General features: G+C 37.4%; 1 pseudogene; it reads right to left on the minus strand.

Moving 5' to 3' along the window:
- Positions 1-321: 321 nt before the first annotated feature.
- LOC112003612 (uncharacterized) lies at positions 322-12,119 on the minus strand (annotated as a pseudogene).
- Between the last annotated feature and the right edge of the window lie 4,446 nt (positions 12,120-16,565).

Here is a 16,565-nt window from a genome sequence, read left to right on the forward strand (position 1 = left end):
ACTGATGTGCAGGCTGGAATCCTAATCCGAATTGGACTTGGATTTGGTGCAAATTTCCTTTGATTCCTTACTCCAATTGGACTTAAATTTAATATTCATGCCTGGCTGGATGTAAATTGGCTTGATTCAATTGGCCTAGCCCCACTTTGCATGTAAAGCCCTTGTTACCTGCAACACAAAGATATTATATAATCAATCACAAAATAACATAAAAGTAAAGCCAAATATGTAGATATGTGAGTACTTTATTGTATATATTTCATGCACATCATTTGGTCACTTTTACGCTTCTCTAGTTTTCTTTACAGCAACTTCCCAGCCTAACAAGACTCTCAAAGAGTCATTTGCATAACTTACACTTTCTAAATACTAATACACCTGAGCAGCAAAAGTATAATATGGCATTTGTACTATCTTAAATCTATACAGTCTTAATGATCTTCTCGCCGAACTGCGTTGGGATCAGAGATCATGTCCATCATCATCTTTTTGGGTGATTCATCCCAACTTCCAAATGTTTTCAAGTCAACCTGCAAGAGGGGCGAATAAACATAAGATTTATGTCATCAATACGTAACTTTCAAATGCAAAATTCAAAAGCATACAAGATGCCTTAATCTAATCTAGGCAGGTTACCTTTCGTCTTTGCTCTGTGAAAAGCTCCTCTCTCTTCTTGTATGAACTCTGCACTTCCTTAGCTGCTTTCCCACCTAATCCCTAAACTTCAATTTCCGAAATCAAAGCTTCAACAGGTAAGAACCCCTAAAATACATTAATTCACATTTGTAAATACATAGCGAAGCTTTGACTGGGGTATAAGATGGTCTTGCCAATGCATAGATTGCATAGTATTGGAGACCACATTTCTTAGTGAATTCCAATGTAACCTTTATAATATGTATGATGGATACTTTTTAGTTTTATCTTATAAGTCAAGAAAGAAAATATCAGATCAGAGATCAAAACTAATTACGTTAAGTAGTCTATTTTCTTGAAACATCAATACAAGTTGAAATGGAAGGGAAAACAGTATTTAAGTCAGACATAGGGTAAATAACATAAATGACATATGAAAAACTAAAACAATTCTTCATATATATATATATATATAATTATAAAAATATATATATATATATATTATATTATTTTAATATATTAAAATGTGAGAAATAACAGACAAATCTTAACAATTTTAGATCCAGAGTTTTTTCTGTAATAACTTAAAAACCAGCATTTGAATCCATTGAAATATTGGTCTCAAAACTTTCAAACCTTACAATTGTACTTGATCTGGGAAGAGGGAACCAGGTTGGTAAGTTTTGTCAGTGACATGATGGTGAATAGTAACTCTAGCAAAATCTTCATCGACAAAGACTCTCTCATTTCCCATAGTTCCTCTAAATGCAATTCCGACAGGCTTATGCTGTCGTTCATATACTTTACCAGTAGGATGCAAGTGGCTATACACAAAATTCTTTTCTTTCCCTGTCAATAATTACATATGTCACTTGACTTGCTCAATTTTTCTGGCAAAATACTAGAAAGGAAATGGACCTATGTTATATACCAGCAGACGGAAACACATGGAAGACAGGACTTATAGCATATAGACTTCCTGAGCTTCCATAGAACAGATCCTTATTTTCAAAACCATTCTCTGTAAGTGCACCAATGATCCATTTTTTAACATTGGTGCTACCCCCATGAGCATCTTCTTTACTTGCAGACACCAACATTAGCAATGGACCTTTGTATCCTCCAATATTAGACCAGATTCTATTTAAGCCTCTCTTGTGAAGAGATGATCTACAAAGTCATAGAAAATGACGGCTAATCAAGCAATTCTACATATGTATTTGTGCCTAAAAAAGTATGAAGTAAGATATCCTAGTCAACTTAACAATTTTATCATCACCCATTTGAAATGAAGTTCAGAAAAGAAAACAATAAGATTATTTTCAAACCACATGATGCCTGCATTCCAAACATATAGGTTTCTAAAATAGAATAGATAATTTTCTGTGAAAGTTGTAGCCACAAAATGAAGAATGCATGAATATGATATTGAAATATGCATCATGAACAATAAATGTTGTATCCAATGCAAAAGGCTTCTGTTATGTGTGCTAAAGTATACTTGTACTTTGAAAATGTAAGAAAAAGTGAGGTGTTAAAAAAATTGTACATTAAAGCTAATACCTGCTAAACAAGCAATTCTATATGTGCATTTGCGTCTAAAAAAGTATGAAGTATGATATACTAGTCAATCTAACAATTTATCATCATCCATTTGAATTGAAGTTCAAAAAAGAAAACAATAAGGTTATTTGCAAACGACACAATGCCTGCATTCCAAATATAAAGGTTTCAACAAAAGAATAGATGTGAAAGTTGTAGCCACAAAACGAAGAATGCATGAATATGATATTGAAATATGCATCATGAACAATAAATGTTGTATCCAATGCAAAAGGCTTCCATCATGTGGGGCATCATAAACAATAATGATCAAATTTTAAGAAGCCACTGCTAAAACCCTATTCTAAATTTAAACTTGGTTGTCAGCATAACTAGGCTGGTGGCTGTTTGTTGTTGCCAGCCACATATTCCTACAACAAACAAAAAATAAAAAAGTGAAGCCCCCGTAAGGATGAAACTAACAGAAAATTTCATGTATCTATCAATTCCAATTTCAATTGGACAGAACTCTGCATATTTGACAGAATCTGGAAGCTAAATGGTAGAAGACGTAACACCTCAGGCAACAGTCAACTAAATTTTTAAAAGAAATTTAATTTCTCATATGGAACATCTACCTGTATTTAATGAATCTAAAGACCATCAACAGTGTCAAGCAGGAACCGGCACAAGATATAATAGAATAGTTTAATCAATAAAAGATCAACGTTTAAGATGACGAACTGATAAAGAAGTTTTCCATCCATTCCATCACCATCGCTCGGAAAGCATAATTGCAAGATCTCTTCACTTATTGGTACTTCTCAGCGTGAGGGAAATTGCCCATGCCCTTCTACAGGTTAAAAGATTAGAAATGCATGACTTAGTTGAGGACATATTTCCTAGTGATGAACTTGAAGATGTCGATTCATCCTGAAAGAAAAACCATTGGTACAAAGATTCCTTTCAACCAAATGAAATATATATTTTTCCATTATCATCATACTGAAGAAAGCTAGCTGATATAATGAATTTTTCCTTTAAAAAAAATTGGTAATTGTGTAAACTGCTTGACTGAATTGACGTCCCACAACAAATTAAATATTGGGCAGTATTTATGCCCATACTTTAAGTCATATATTTGAGTATCAATTATAGCTATCAATATGAACCAATACAATAAGAACCAATACAATAAGAACCAATACATAACACAATCAAGAAAAGTGCATACCTTACACAGTGTGCTTCATCAACAACAAAACCTGCTAGTTGTCCCTGTGATTAATGTTGGAGCATCAACTATATGCAACAGAAATTTTCAAAATCCTACACTAGTAAACATTGGTTTGTAACATTAGTTGGAAACCTGAAAATTTTCACCTTCCGATGCAGGCATTTGAGAATCTCAAGAAATGATATGTTCCCAGCAATCCTCTCAAGAGTTACATATAAGAGCTCGCATGATGGTTTATCTTTCCTAAAAACAAGGGAAAAAAAACATGGTTGAGAAATCAATTGGAAGTCTAATGTAGAGAGCGAGGGACAGCTGAAAAAATCAAAAGGTAATCTATTGCTGCTTATTGCACGTAGAAAAAATACTCTTGAACAATTTTTTGAGTGGTTATTGTATCCAGGATTCACCCTCCATGTAGCACTTACAAGGGGGGAGGTGCCAGTTGAGCTAGAGCTCATTGGCATGATTATACTTCTTATAATAGACATGAGTACAAAGAAGAAATGAACCTTGCCTTAGCTATTGGAGGACAGCTGCTGCTTGGGAAGCAGTTTGTTGAGAATTTAAAAAAGTTGATGGTATTCTATACTTGAGGTTCAGAGTAATTATTTGATCCTGAATGAGGGAAAGTAAGGGAGAAACAACAACCGTAACACCTGGTTGCAGAGTTGCTGGAAGCTGTACAAAACATGCAGTCATGAGAATGTAAAAATTAAGTTGATAGCTTACACATTCAACTACTCGAACAAAGGTCAGATATTCATATTATTGCTCAATGTTCAGGAGAATAGATTTTTTTTTTTTTGATAAATAACGTAAGAATATTATTAATAATAAAAAGATTGCCAAACCGAGTACATTGGAAATGTACTATGGGGGCACAAATCAGGAAACAAAAGAACAACGATCAAGAAAAATAGAAAAAGAAGAGCAAGAAAAGTGAGAAAAGACCACACTCCAATCAAAGAGAGTGTGTAAGAAAAAAGACTTAAGCTCCAGCAAAGAACGTTCACAACCCTCAAAGCTTCTAGCATTCCTTTCACGCCAAATGCACCACATCAAGCAATGAGGCACTAATTTCCAAACATCAATGTGACGATGTTGTGCAAACTTTCCTTGCCAAGCCTCAAACAACTCAAGAACAGTATTAGGCATAACCCATTGAATACCAAACAAGCAGAAGACCAAAGACCACAACTCCCAAGCTATGGAGCAATGAAGAAGTAGGTGATCCACCGACTCCCCACAACTCTTACACATATAGCACCATTCAAGCACTATCACTCGTCTTTTACGAAGGTTGTCTATTGTTAAGATCTTACCTAAGGAAGAAGACCAAGAAAAGAAAGCCACCCTTGGAGGAACTTTCGATTGCCATATCATTTTCCATGGAAAGGAAACAAGAGTAGGAGGGTAGAAGGAGCTATAATAACCTCTAATCTCAAAATCTCCATTCCTTGCAAGCTTCCAACAAACCTTATCTGGGCCAAATCCCCGCACTGTCGAAAAATAGACCAACCCCATAAACCGGTCAAAGGCTTCTTCTTCCCAATCTTGTGGTGGGCGACGAAATTGCACATTCCAGTGAAATCTCCCCGCAGACCAACCCATAACTTCAGCCACCGAGGAATCCTTAGACCTACTAAGGCAAAAAAGCTCCAGAAAGATCTCTTGGAGAGTACAATCCCCACACCACACATGCTTCCAAAATTTCACTCCAGTCCCATCCCCTACATCATAAACAAGGAATTTAGAGAAGTTCAACCAGCCACTTCTAATGTATCTCCACAAGCTGACCCCATAAGGACTTGTCACCTTTTTCGTACACCAACCACCCCAAATGTTCTCATATTTTGCCTCTATAACCCTCCTCCATAAAGCATCAGTCTCCAAACCATACCTCCATAACCATTTTCCTAGCAAAGCAGAATTAAAGTTTCCCAGCCTTCTTATACCCAACCCCCCATCCTACAAAGGCCTACAAACCTTGGCCCAATTAACTAAATGTATTTTAGGTTCACCACCAATCCCATTCCACAGAAAATCTCTCTGTAATTTCTCCATACGCTTTGCCACCTTACCTGGTAAAGGAAGAAGAGAAAGAAAGTATGTAGGTAAAGATAAGAGTGAGCTTTTAATAAGTGTCACCTTACCCCCTTTAGATAGATACATTCTCTTCCAACCTGCTAATCTTCTCTCCATTCTCTCCAGGATAGGATTCTAAACAGATAAATCCTCACCTAATGGAAGGCCCAAATATTTCAAGGGCAAAGAAGACTGCCCACACCCTAGCAGATCCACCAAAGCCTCCAAATTGTATACCCCACCAACAGGTACCAACTCAGATTTCCCCAAATTAATATGAAGCCCTCACACCTCCTCAAATCTAGCAAGAATTGCCCTCAAATTAGCAATTTGAGAAGGTTCAGCATTACAAAAAATCAAAGTGTCATCTGCAAATAAAAGGTGAGATACCATCACTGATGTACCAGCCGTACTACCCACAGAAAAGCCTGAGAATTGCCCGGCGGAGGCAGCCACATCTAACATACGACTTAATGCCTCCATCACAATATCAAACAACAAAGGAGATAAAGGATCCCCTTGTCGAAGCCCCCTAGAACTTCCAAAGAAATCAGATGGGCTACCATTGATCAAAATAGAAAACTTTACCATTGAAATGCAATACCTTACCCATTTTCTCCATTTCTTTGAGAAACCACAACACTGAAGCATATACTATAAAAAATCCCAACTCACATGATCATACGCCTTCTCCATGTCCAATTTACACAACACACCTGGAATTCCTGACTTCAATCTACTATCAATACATTCAGAAGCAATCAAGACGGAATCCAAAATCTGTCTACTCTTCACAAAAGCGTTTTGTGAATCCGAAATAAGCCCATGTGCCACCCTACGAAGCCGATTAGCCAATACCTTAGAAATAATCTTGTAAATCCCACCAACTTGGCTAATAGGTCGAAAGTCCTTGACCTCCACAGCATCCAATTTCTTGGGAATAAGGGCAGAACGTAGCATTAAGACTCTTCTCAAACACCGCCTGAGTATGGAAATTATGAAAAACGGCCATAATTTCTGTTTTCAAAACACCCCAACAAGATTGAAAGAATGCCATAGAAAAGTCATCCGGACCAGGTGCCTTATCACCATTTAAATCATTAATCACCCCAAACACCTCTTCTTCCTCAAAAGGCCTATCTAGCCAACTTGCATCTTCCACCGATAGACTAGAAAAATCCACATCATCTAAGATAGGTCTATGAGCCACATTATTAGAATAAAGCTGCCTATAAAACTGAGAAATACAATCTGCTATGGCCGCCGGGTCCGAAGACAACACCCCACCCACCATAAGCCTATCAATAGAATTAACCCTCCTGTGAGAGTTAGCTATACGGTGGAAAAATTTAGTGTTCCTATCTCCTTCCTTAACACAAAGAACTCTAGATTTTTGCCTCTAACATATTTCTTCCAACATAATGGATTTTTCTATTTCCTCACAAATTCTTCCCATATCTACCCTTTCCTCCGCTAATAATCCCCTACTCTCCTCCATATTCTCTAGAACACTTAAGTCTTTCCACAATTTTTTAATCCAAACTTCAACTTGACCAAACACCTCCACATTCCATCTTTTGAAATCATTTTTTAATAGCTTTAATTTATTGGCCAGAATAAAACTCGGTGCACCATGAACCTGATAGGAGTCCCACCAAGACCGAACCCTATCCACAAAACCTTCATCCTTAAGCCACATATTCTCAAATCTGAACGGCATACACCCTCTCTGAAAAGATCCGCCCTCAAGGACAATTGGAAAATGATCCGAACACAACCTAGACATCCATCTTTGAGAAACAGTTGGAAACTGATCCTCCCAATTTGCAGCAAACAAGAATCTGTCCAGCCTAGCCTTCGAAACAGCTTCTCTAGAATTTGACCAAGTAAAAGTACCCCCTTGCAATGGCAGATCAATAAGACCTTGGTCTGAAATGAAATTGGAAAACTCCCTCATAGCAGTAGTGAAGGAAGTAGACCCCAATCATTCGGAAGGGAACCTAACCACATTGAAGTCACCACCCACACACCATGGGACACTCCACCAACTATTCAAGCCACAAAGTTCCTCCCATAAAAACTCCTGTCTCAGGTGTAAATTAAGACCATAAACACCAGTAAACGCCCAAACAAACTGATCTGACACACTTTTAAACTTACAAGAAATCGAAAATCTCCCACTGCTTCCTCCATTTTATTCACTACCCGAGTGTCCCACATCACTAACACCCCACTAGAAACTCCACAAGAACCTAAATATGACCAGTCAACATGTTGGCCACCCCACAAGCTACGAATCATCGCTTTGTTAATCATCCCCAATTTGGTTTCTTGAAGACAAACCACATTTGACCCCCATTTCCTAATCAAATTTCTAACCCTGAGCCTTTTGTCCTGCTCATTCAACCCTCTAACGTTCCAAGAAATAATCTTCACATTCATTGATAAGGCACAACAACCCATTCAGAACTTGCACTCCTTGCTTTAGTTGGATCATACTCAACATTCAAAGATGACAACAAATTCTTCAACTCCCCTTACCTTTCTAGCCTGACTTGACCACCTTCATCTGATCACCCACCACAAGTTTCTTTTATCTTTCTTTCTGGCCTCTATAGCTAATAACAATCCTGTAATCTGCTCCTCAAAACCCTCCAGCAAAGTGCCCACAGATTTCTTGAAAGCCTTTATCCTATTGGTTACCCATTGTGATAGTTGACAATTATCCACACTCTCCTTACACCCAATCTCCTTCACATGACTAGACTCTGACTCCACCGAGCCTTCAGTGGCCAAAGGTACCACAACTAATGGCTCATCACCTCCCTCACAAAACCTCAATCTTTCATCAAGTTCCCACATCTCACTCTCTGACCCGGGGACCACAGACAAGGACTCTACTAGTCCCTCACCCTCATCTGCCCAACTAACCCTCTGCTCTTCATTAGTACAGAAGCATTACCCGGTACACAATCTCCCTCCAAACTTGAACAGACTGACATACAATCTGGAGACCGATACAGTGACAATGGTAGCACTAATTGCCTGCCATCACGCAATTGTAATATCCAGTCTTTGGAATTACCCCACGACTTATCCAAATCTCTGACCAAGTCCCTTATAGTTGGGCCAGGTAATTGAGCTCCCTCAAAATCAAATGTACCCAGTCCTTCTGAACCCACAAAATCAACATTGCCCTCCACCGATGCCACTGGAGCAGACAAAGACCCCAGCTTCGGCACTCTGGGGTCAGTAAGGGTCAATACCTGTTCCAATATCGTGGCTGGTGACACCTCCGCACCAACCTGGACCCTACCGAAGCATTGATGCGGTATCAGCTCTTCGGAAGCTTAGGCCACCACCGCTGGTCTTGTTGGCGCAAAAGGAGACTGAGCTATGCTTATCGGGTTGTGCTGACCACCCTTGCCAACCACAACCTCGCCGTTGAGGAAGAAGATCCCATCGGCACATCGCATGTTGCTTCGATGCGATGGGTGAGACCCCTGAACACTCAAACTCCTTCATGGCAGTGAGTACACTCTTACTTGAGCTCGACACAGTGAACCCAGTCAGATAAGAAGACTCCAGAGCCTTTTGTCCACTTAAGGAACTCTCGCCGGCCTTAAAATTTCGTGGGCTTGACAAACCCAGGCCCAAAATGGGTTCTTTATTTTCCAACAAGACTTGGGCATTCTGCTTAGAAGGGCCCAAACCCTTATGGAACTTATTTGTTATGACCCATTTGCCAGCTTGTTTCCCACCCTTAACAACATCCCAAGATACCCACCTCTTTCCATATTCATTCACACACACAGTCAAACCTCTCCCTAGCCAACGTGCCTTCCTACTATCACGCAGCTTTCCAAACTCAACCATTTTTGAATTCGAATTGGGCTTCAAAGGAATATTGACATTATTTCCTTCCGAGATTTTCTCCTCGAATTTATTCTTCCCATCAATACCACCTTCTCCACCCTCACCACCACCCATGGATGACTAAGGAAAAATTCTGGCTTGAGTTTCAGAAACTACTACCTGTGTGCCAGAATTGTCACTCGGAGACTCTACAATATTCTTCACCCTACCAGCATTAACCTTTCGTTGATGAGGGGCTGCTGAACATGCATCAACCTTGCCTGCATTGGAGCTTTGACAGCTTCCACATAGGACCTGACAGGATGAGATTTTGGGATCTGCTTAGACCTGTATGGTACAAACCTCAATCCACCCAACGCATATTGAGAAGGTTCCAAGATCCTTCTTAATTCAATCCCAAAAGTTCTCCAACCTCGTTGTAATTTTCCGGCCGGAATAATGATAGTACACCGCCGCCCACCTACCTTAAGCTCTGTTACTGCTAAATATTGCCCAAAGGAGTTGCACCCCCATTGCAAAGTGTGAGCAATATCACCTTCCCTTAATGTGAAAAATTGCTTAGGACTAGCCCCAACCACAGTTCCAAAGTCCGCATAATCCAAAGAGCTGCACTCTTGCCCATAAACACCGATTGCATATAATATTTTCCCCGTTCAAAAATCTTAAGGGAGAAAAAACTCCCTCCTTCCTCAATCACCAACTGAAACAACTTAGATTCAATAAAGAAACTTCGAAATCCCCCCATACTGATCCTAAGAAATGCAAACTAAAACAGTATTTCTGGCTAATTCGAGGTAGCCAGGCCTCCGCTCATCCTAGGCAAAGAGAGAGAGAAACATGGCATTATCATGTTTTTAGTTAATATGGTTCTGAGTAATATGTATACATATATTCCTCTCCACATTTCTCAAAAGTAACAACTCAGATATTTAACTAGCAATCGTGAGTGCATATGACAACCATCATGACAAGTTTCAAGAGAGATACCCTATCAGTTCATCCGGAGAAGAAAGGCTGAGACCTTTCAAAATACAATCTGTAAGGGCTGTCTGTGGACCACGACCATCATGGGCCCTCACTACTGCTGTTAATTCAGGAGAATAGATATCTGATAAAATGTCAAATAGACTACTTGTTAGGGTTTTTAGGGCCACTATAAGTCCAGATCAGAAACAACTCAACTTAGCAAAATTTTAGAAGATTATTTTTATATAGCCTTAACAGCAGGAGCCCTGGTTGCTATTCCCTATGAATGTGATACATCATGGACATCAGGTTTTAAAAGTGTATATATATTTTTTTGATAACATAGGGAATCTTTCTAAAGAAGAGCCCTTTGGACTTGCCTCTAGTGAGTAAAACCTATGGGCAATTGACCACCTGCCAAAACCAATTGCCTGGTCAGCCAGGGGCATTTACCCGACAGCTAAAATCCCCAACAGGATCAGGGGATTTCTGTACATTTCACATTTTAATGAACCTTTTGGTGAAAGAAATTTGATGGTGAACTGGGTTTCATTAACATAAGTAACAACTACAGACTATATTGGAAATCATTTCATTGTCTGCCAATTTTACTTGGGCCAACATCACAAATAAAATGAATGGAAATAAATTAGGCAAAAAGAAAATTATCTAATTCTAAATCTACTAGAATGATTTCATCTCCAAACTAGATTCATAGTTTAAAGGGCCACTAAGATCTGGAAAATAAATTTGAATAGAAACAGCTTAACCAACTGTCAGAGCTTTAGATTAGAGTTAAATAAACTCTAGCAAAAGAAAAAAGGCCAAGGTTCATAGCAGTAGAATTAGTTTCTATTGTAGGCCAACAAGAAATAATACACCAAATTTTAGGTTCCCCAACAGCCCCTAAAATTTAAGGACAGGAGGAAGTTTTGGCAGAAGACCTCTAATTTTATGGCATTAGTAAAAGACTAGGCTATTATATATCTGATTAACAATTGCAATGTTAGAAAAGTAAAATGGAAAATGTCATCAAGATTAGCTGTAGAGGCTATATCTTGATAAATTTTAGCCACGTTGTTGATTTACTGTTAATCCATGAGAACATACAGGACAGACATTCCAAAATTTGAGGAAAAGGACATGACCTGGTAACATAGACTTTTACCACATCCAGTAGGCATAAGAATAAAGCAATCTCTCTTTGCTACAGCTGCTTTACAAGCCTGATGCTGCAATGGGTGGAATGTCCTGTTGCCAAATATTACAACATTTGCCCATTCAAAATCATCCAAAGACTGTAATACTTCATAACTGAGTCTCATGTTCCAATTTTCATGTTCGGGAGCAATGTTTTTTATGAGAAACTGATGGGATTGAACCTTGAGTGATGCTGCTCCTACAATCCTTCAACAGACAAACTACTTCAGTGTCTGAAAAGAAAGGTATTTATGCTAACTGCAACATGCAATCATTTACAATCATATGCTTAGGTAAGTTCATAACCGGAATACATCAGCTTGTTTCCTTCAATAATTTGCAGTAATAGAAAATTGCTAAAACTATAACTACTGAAGATAACTACCAGGAAATTAAGAGGCAAGTGCAGCATATGCACAACAATTAGCAGGCTTCACAGCTGCAGTGGAAATAAGATGAGAATAAAACCTTTGGGGCTAAAATACATACCACAGATTTTGAATAAGTTTTACTTGAACCTTCGTTGAGAACAGGACTGCTCCAATCAGTAAAAGAAGGGGTAGATTTGACATTTTCTCCCTTTCGAATTCCAAAGTCTAAGTCTTCACTGTCACTAGAAGAATCCAACTCCAACACGTCTCTTTATCTCTCTTCCTTGCAAAATTATTCAATACACCTAATATACTATAGATTAGGATCCTCTAAAATTCATAAGGTAATTGCATTATAAAATTGCAAAAATCCTTTTAATTCATTTTGAACCAAATGAATTAGATTTTGTCATATCATCATCACTTTTTTAAAATGAGATTTAAACAAAGGTTTAACTTTCACTATTTTATTATCTATTTAATTACATGTCTAATTCATCAATCTCAAAGTGAATGTCCATACATTTGGATACTCTTATGCAAACTCTACCAAGGATCTTAATCAATATAATATGCTTTCCTCTCATATAAAGATGGGTTCTACCTATAAATCCAGCAAATAAAACCCGCTTATATGCAGCATGGAGACATGATGGTTTGCAATATGGTGCGCCAGACTTTCTTCCCTACCAATTTTAAAGCTATTTTGAGCATCCCTTTGAGATCTCACTTGCCAAGGGACAGGTTAGTGTGGGTTCTCACTCCAGATGGTAGCTACACCGTCAAAAGCACGTACAAGATTGCAGTGGCTAAGTCCAAGGAGGCATGCAAGGAAGGACCATCGAATGGTGAAAAACTCAAAAGCTTCTAAAGACGAATTTGGGGTATGAATCTGCCAAACAAGACTAAATCCTTTGCATGGTGTGTATGTCGAAATATCATCCCCACTAAGGAAAATATGCGGCATCGTCAAGTTATTGATGAGAATATGTGTGAAACTTGTGGGTTAGGGAGAGAAAATAGTGGGCATATTTTTTAAGAGTGTTAGACTGCTTGTGACGTGTGGTTACATGTTATCACATGAAAATTTCTCTTGGACATTCTAGAACTTTGGGTACTTGGCTTTATCATAGGCTGCCACACAGCATAATCTTGGCCCCAACATGACAAGAACAACAACAACAAATTTATATGTGTATATATGTAACAATTAATTAAAGATTAACACAACAAGAGATTGGACATGATTTAAATGAATTTTGACACGATCAGTAAAAAGGAAAACTAAGTGAATTTTCAAGAAATGATGCGCATTCTATGAAAATTCAAGTAATTTTGAGAATTAAAATATGACTGTCGAGCATGTATCTAAATTACAATTAGGTTTTAAACTAATTGGGTCATATTTTAATTTTGAGAATTAAAATATGACCCAATTAGGTTTTAAACTCTACTGTGAAGAGCCCAATAGAGTTTGTGTAAAAATTACAAATAGTCGAAAATTGTTTTTCTTTTCTTTTTTATTTTTATATTTTATAAATGGATTGGATACAAGTAATACCCAAACCCAAACAAAACAATTTGGATATTTACCCAAACCCAACCTAATTCTCTTTACCCATGATATATTGGAAAATACTCAAATCGGGTCAGGTATCCGTTACCCATTACGTATGGCCATCCCTACTCAAAGCAGTTGACTACTACTATAGTGCTACAAGTGTATTTGAGATATGCAATACAAGTTAAAAAAATAAAAAAATAAAAAATAGAAATTGGGTCTTTAAATTGCTGTAATTATTAATTAGTATTACGTCCATCCAATTAGCCCAATGATGAATATATATGTTTTTGAGTTACTACTATTATTATTTTAATTTTTTGGTGGTTTATATATGTTTGGCACTGGAGTTGAAATTGGCTTCTTTTTGGCTTTTTCTAATGGGAAAATTTTCTTGCATATTGTGTACGGAGACACAGGTGTGTAACAACTGAAAATGTGAGTTGAAGATAATGCACGTTTTCAGTTGTTTGCAGCTCTATGTACAAGCGTGCAATTTACACTGCACTTTTCTAAGTATTTGGCATTTATGCATGTTATCAAAGAATCTTATAACTTAGTGGTATAATTTAATTTCATTTAGCTGAAAAATTAGTATTCTGAATTCCTCCTTATCATAAGCTTATAACAATTCATTATGATAAATAAATAAATAAATAATGTGACAAGGATTGTGTTAGACCATAATTAAACACATGGAACTATATTATTGAAGAGAAAAATTAACAAATGTCCTAAGGGTATTAGTTTAGAAAATATTTTAAATGGGAAAAAAAACAACTAATTTTAATGACATCTTTTTATATTTCTTATGAAAGTGGTATTTAAACATTTTTAAAATAGTACATTAACAAATACCCTAAGAACGCCCATTAACTGGACTCATTATTGAATGATGAATCACTAGGGCCTCGTTTGGTTTGCCATTTTAAACAACATTTTTTAGTTTTTAAACAGCATTTCAAGCATTTCAACACACTTTTTCACCCACACGTATTTCAAAAAACAATAAACAACAATTTTCAAACTACTCTACCAAACACCCCCTAGACATTTATGGCTTGGTACACGAATGTAGTTAATAACATCTTTAGGAGGGGACTAGAATCACTCTTTAAAAAATAAAAATAAAAAGAAGAAAAGAGGGAGAGAAGTCATTAATTCATTGATTTTTTCCCCTTTATTCAATTGTAGTGTGTTGGGGAAAGCACCTAACATAGTGGTGAAGGGGGATTTGAATTGTGTTATCTTAAGAAATGAGATCGAATGATATTACTAAGTTACCCAACTCTTGACAACAAGTTATTCATTAATTGGATACAAATATTTCAAAAACTAATATTGACTTAATTGGTTTTTATTTAGTAGTGTTGGTGTTGCATGAGAGAGAGAGAGAGAGAGAGAGTGATTCATGGGTGACGTGTTGATACTACCAGATATGTCCAATGTTGTCAATAAGATGATCTAAAACCTAATAAGCTCCTTACCATTTCCAATGAAAACTCATCTTTTTTTTAATGAAAAGCTTCCGACATTTCTTAAGAATATTAAGTCATTTTATGATTTTGAAGGATAGCACTTATCTCAGTAGGTGCTTCCTCCAGGCTTCCGCCATGCAATCTCTTTAGAGAAATTGCAAGCCATTTTTGCTAGGCAGTGTGCAGCCTCAAAATTCTTTAGATGCATTTTTATTTCCTCAACAATGGGGCCAATCCAAGACATATTCTCTTCCTCCCGTAACAGACTCATAATTAAATTTTTTGAATCTCCTTCAAGCACAATCCGTCTGATGCTAGTTTCATAGGCAAAAATAACAGCCCTCAAAGCAGATCTTGCCTCAATCTCCTCTTCAACTTCCACACCACAAGTCTTTCCACTAAGTACCACAATTGGAATACAGAAAAATCTCTTGCAATAACACCTATACCAGGAGAGTGTTGTGTCCAAAATATAGCACCATCAAAGTTTACCTTGTATACACCTGCTGGTCCATATAAACCAAAAACACATGAAAAACTTCCTAATGTCATATTTATCCAGGCCACTCAAGAAACTTTGTATCAGCTGAATAAAACAGTCCACATTGGGACTCATCTTCTGTATTTTCCTTAGGTAACCTGACCACACCCCTTGAGTCCAAGGACAACTCCACAGTGCATGTACCACTGTGTCTTCCTCCTCTTTGCAAATCTCACACATGCCATCATCAATTATTTTCCTTCTGCACAACTGATGTTTGGTGGGGATTATGTTATGGCGGGCCCTACAAACATATCTTTGTCTTTGTTAGGGACCTTTGTGGCCCAAACATCACCCCAAAGCTTATTGTCCACATAAATTTATGGAGTATAGGTAATGAAAAATCATCTTTTGATTAATTATTTATGATTAGATAGTGATAATTTGTTCTTTCTGCAGTTATTTTAATAGGTTTTAGCTTGTATTTTAATAATCCAATACTCTAATGCATTGAATGCGAGTCACACATAATTATGTTAAAAATTATACACTTGGTCCCATCCAGTACAGTGCATTACTACAATAAAATATGCTCCACTTACCAATGAGCGCCATATTTTTAAAAGACTGGTTCAGCAAGTAAAGAGACATGTATGTCAATTATTGTGCTTCCTAGAAGGTGCAATGGCCTTCAACTCTCAACTCACCTAACACATTGGATCAAATTCTCTAACCCATTAATAGAGTGGTAAGGGCTTTTTCCTTACACGCTTAATAGTCAACAAAGAAGTGGTTGAGGAGTTTACAGCAAACATTCCACAGAATATCTCTTTCTAGTGTTAGAGTTCATTTCATTGGTTTGCATATTCTTGCCTTTGACTTAATTTTCACAATTCACGTCTACACAAAGAAGAAAGTATGGCAGAGATCTTCCTAGGAGAAGCACTTGTCTCTGCAATCATTAAGGTGGTGGTAGAAAGAGTGGTTTCTCCTGAGGTTTTAGACTATTTCAAAGGAAGGAAGCTTGATGGATTGCTGCGAAAGTTGAAGCTAGTACTGTTATCTGCTAATGCTGTGCTCATTGATGCAGAGGAGAAGCAGATTAAAATTCCAGCTGTAAAAGAGTGGCTGG

Source organism: Quercus suber, unplaced genomic scaffold, assembly GCF_002906115.3.
Source record: "Quercus suber isolate HL8 unplaced genomic scaffold, Cork oak 2.0 scaffold_753, whole genome shotgun sequence".
In the NCBI taxonomy this organism is placed as follows: domain Eukaryota; kingdom Viridiplantae; phylum Streptophyta; class Magnoliopsida; order Fagales; family Fagaceae; genus Quercus; species Quercus suber.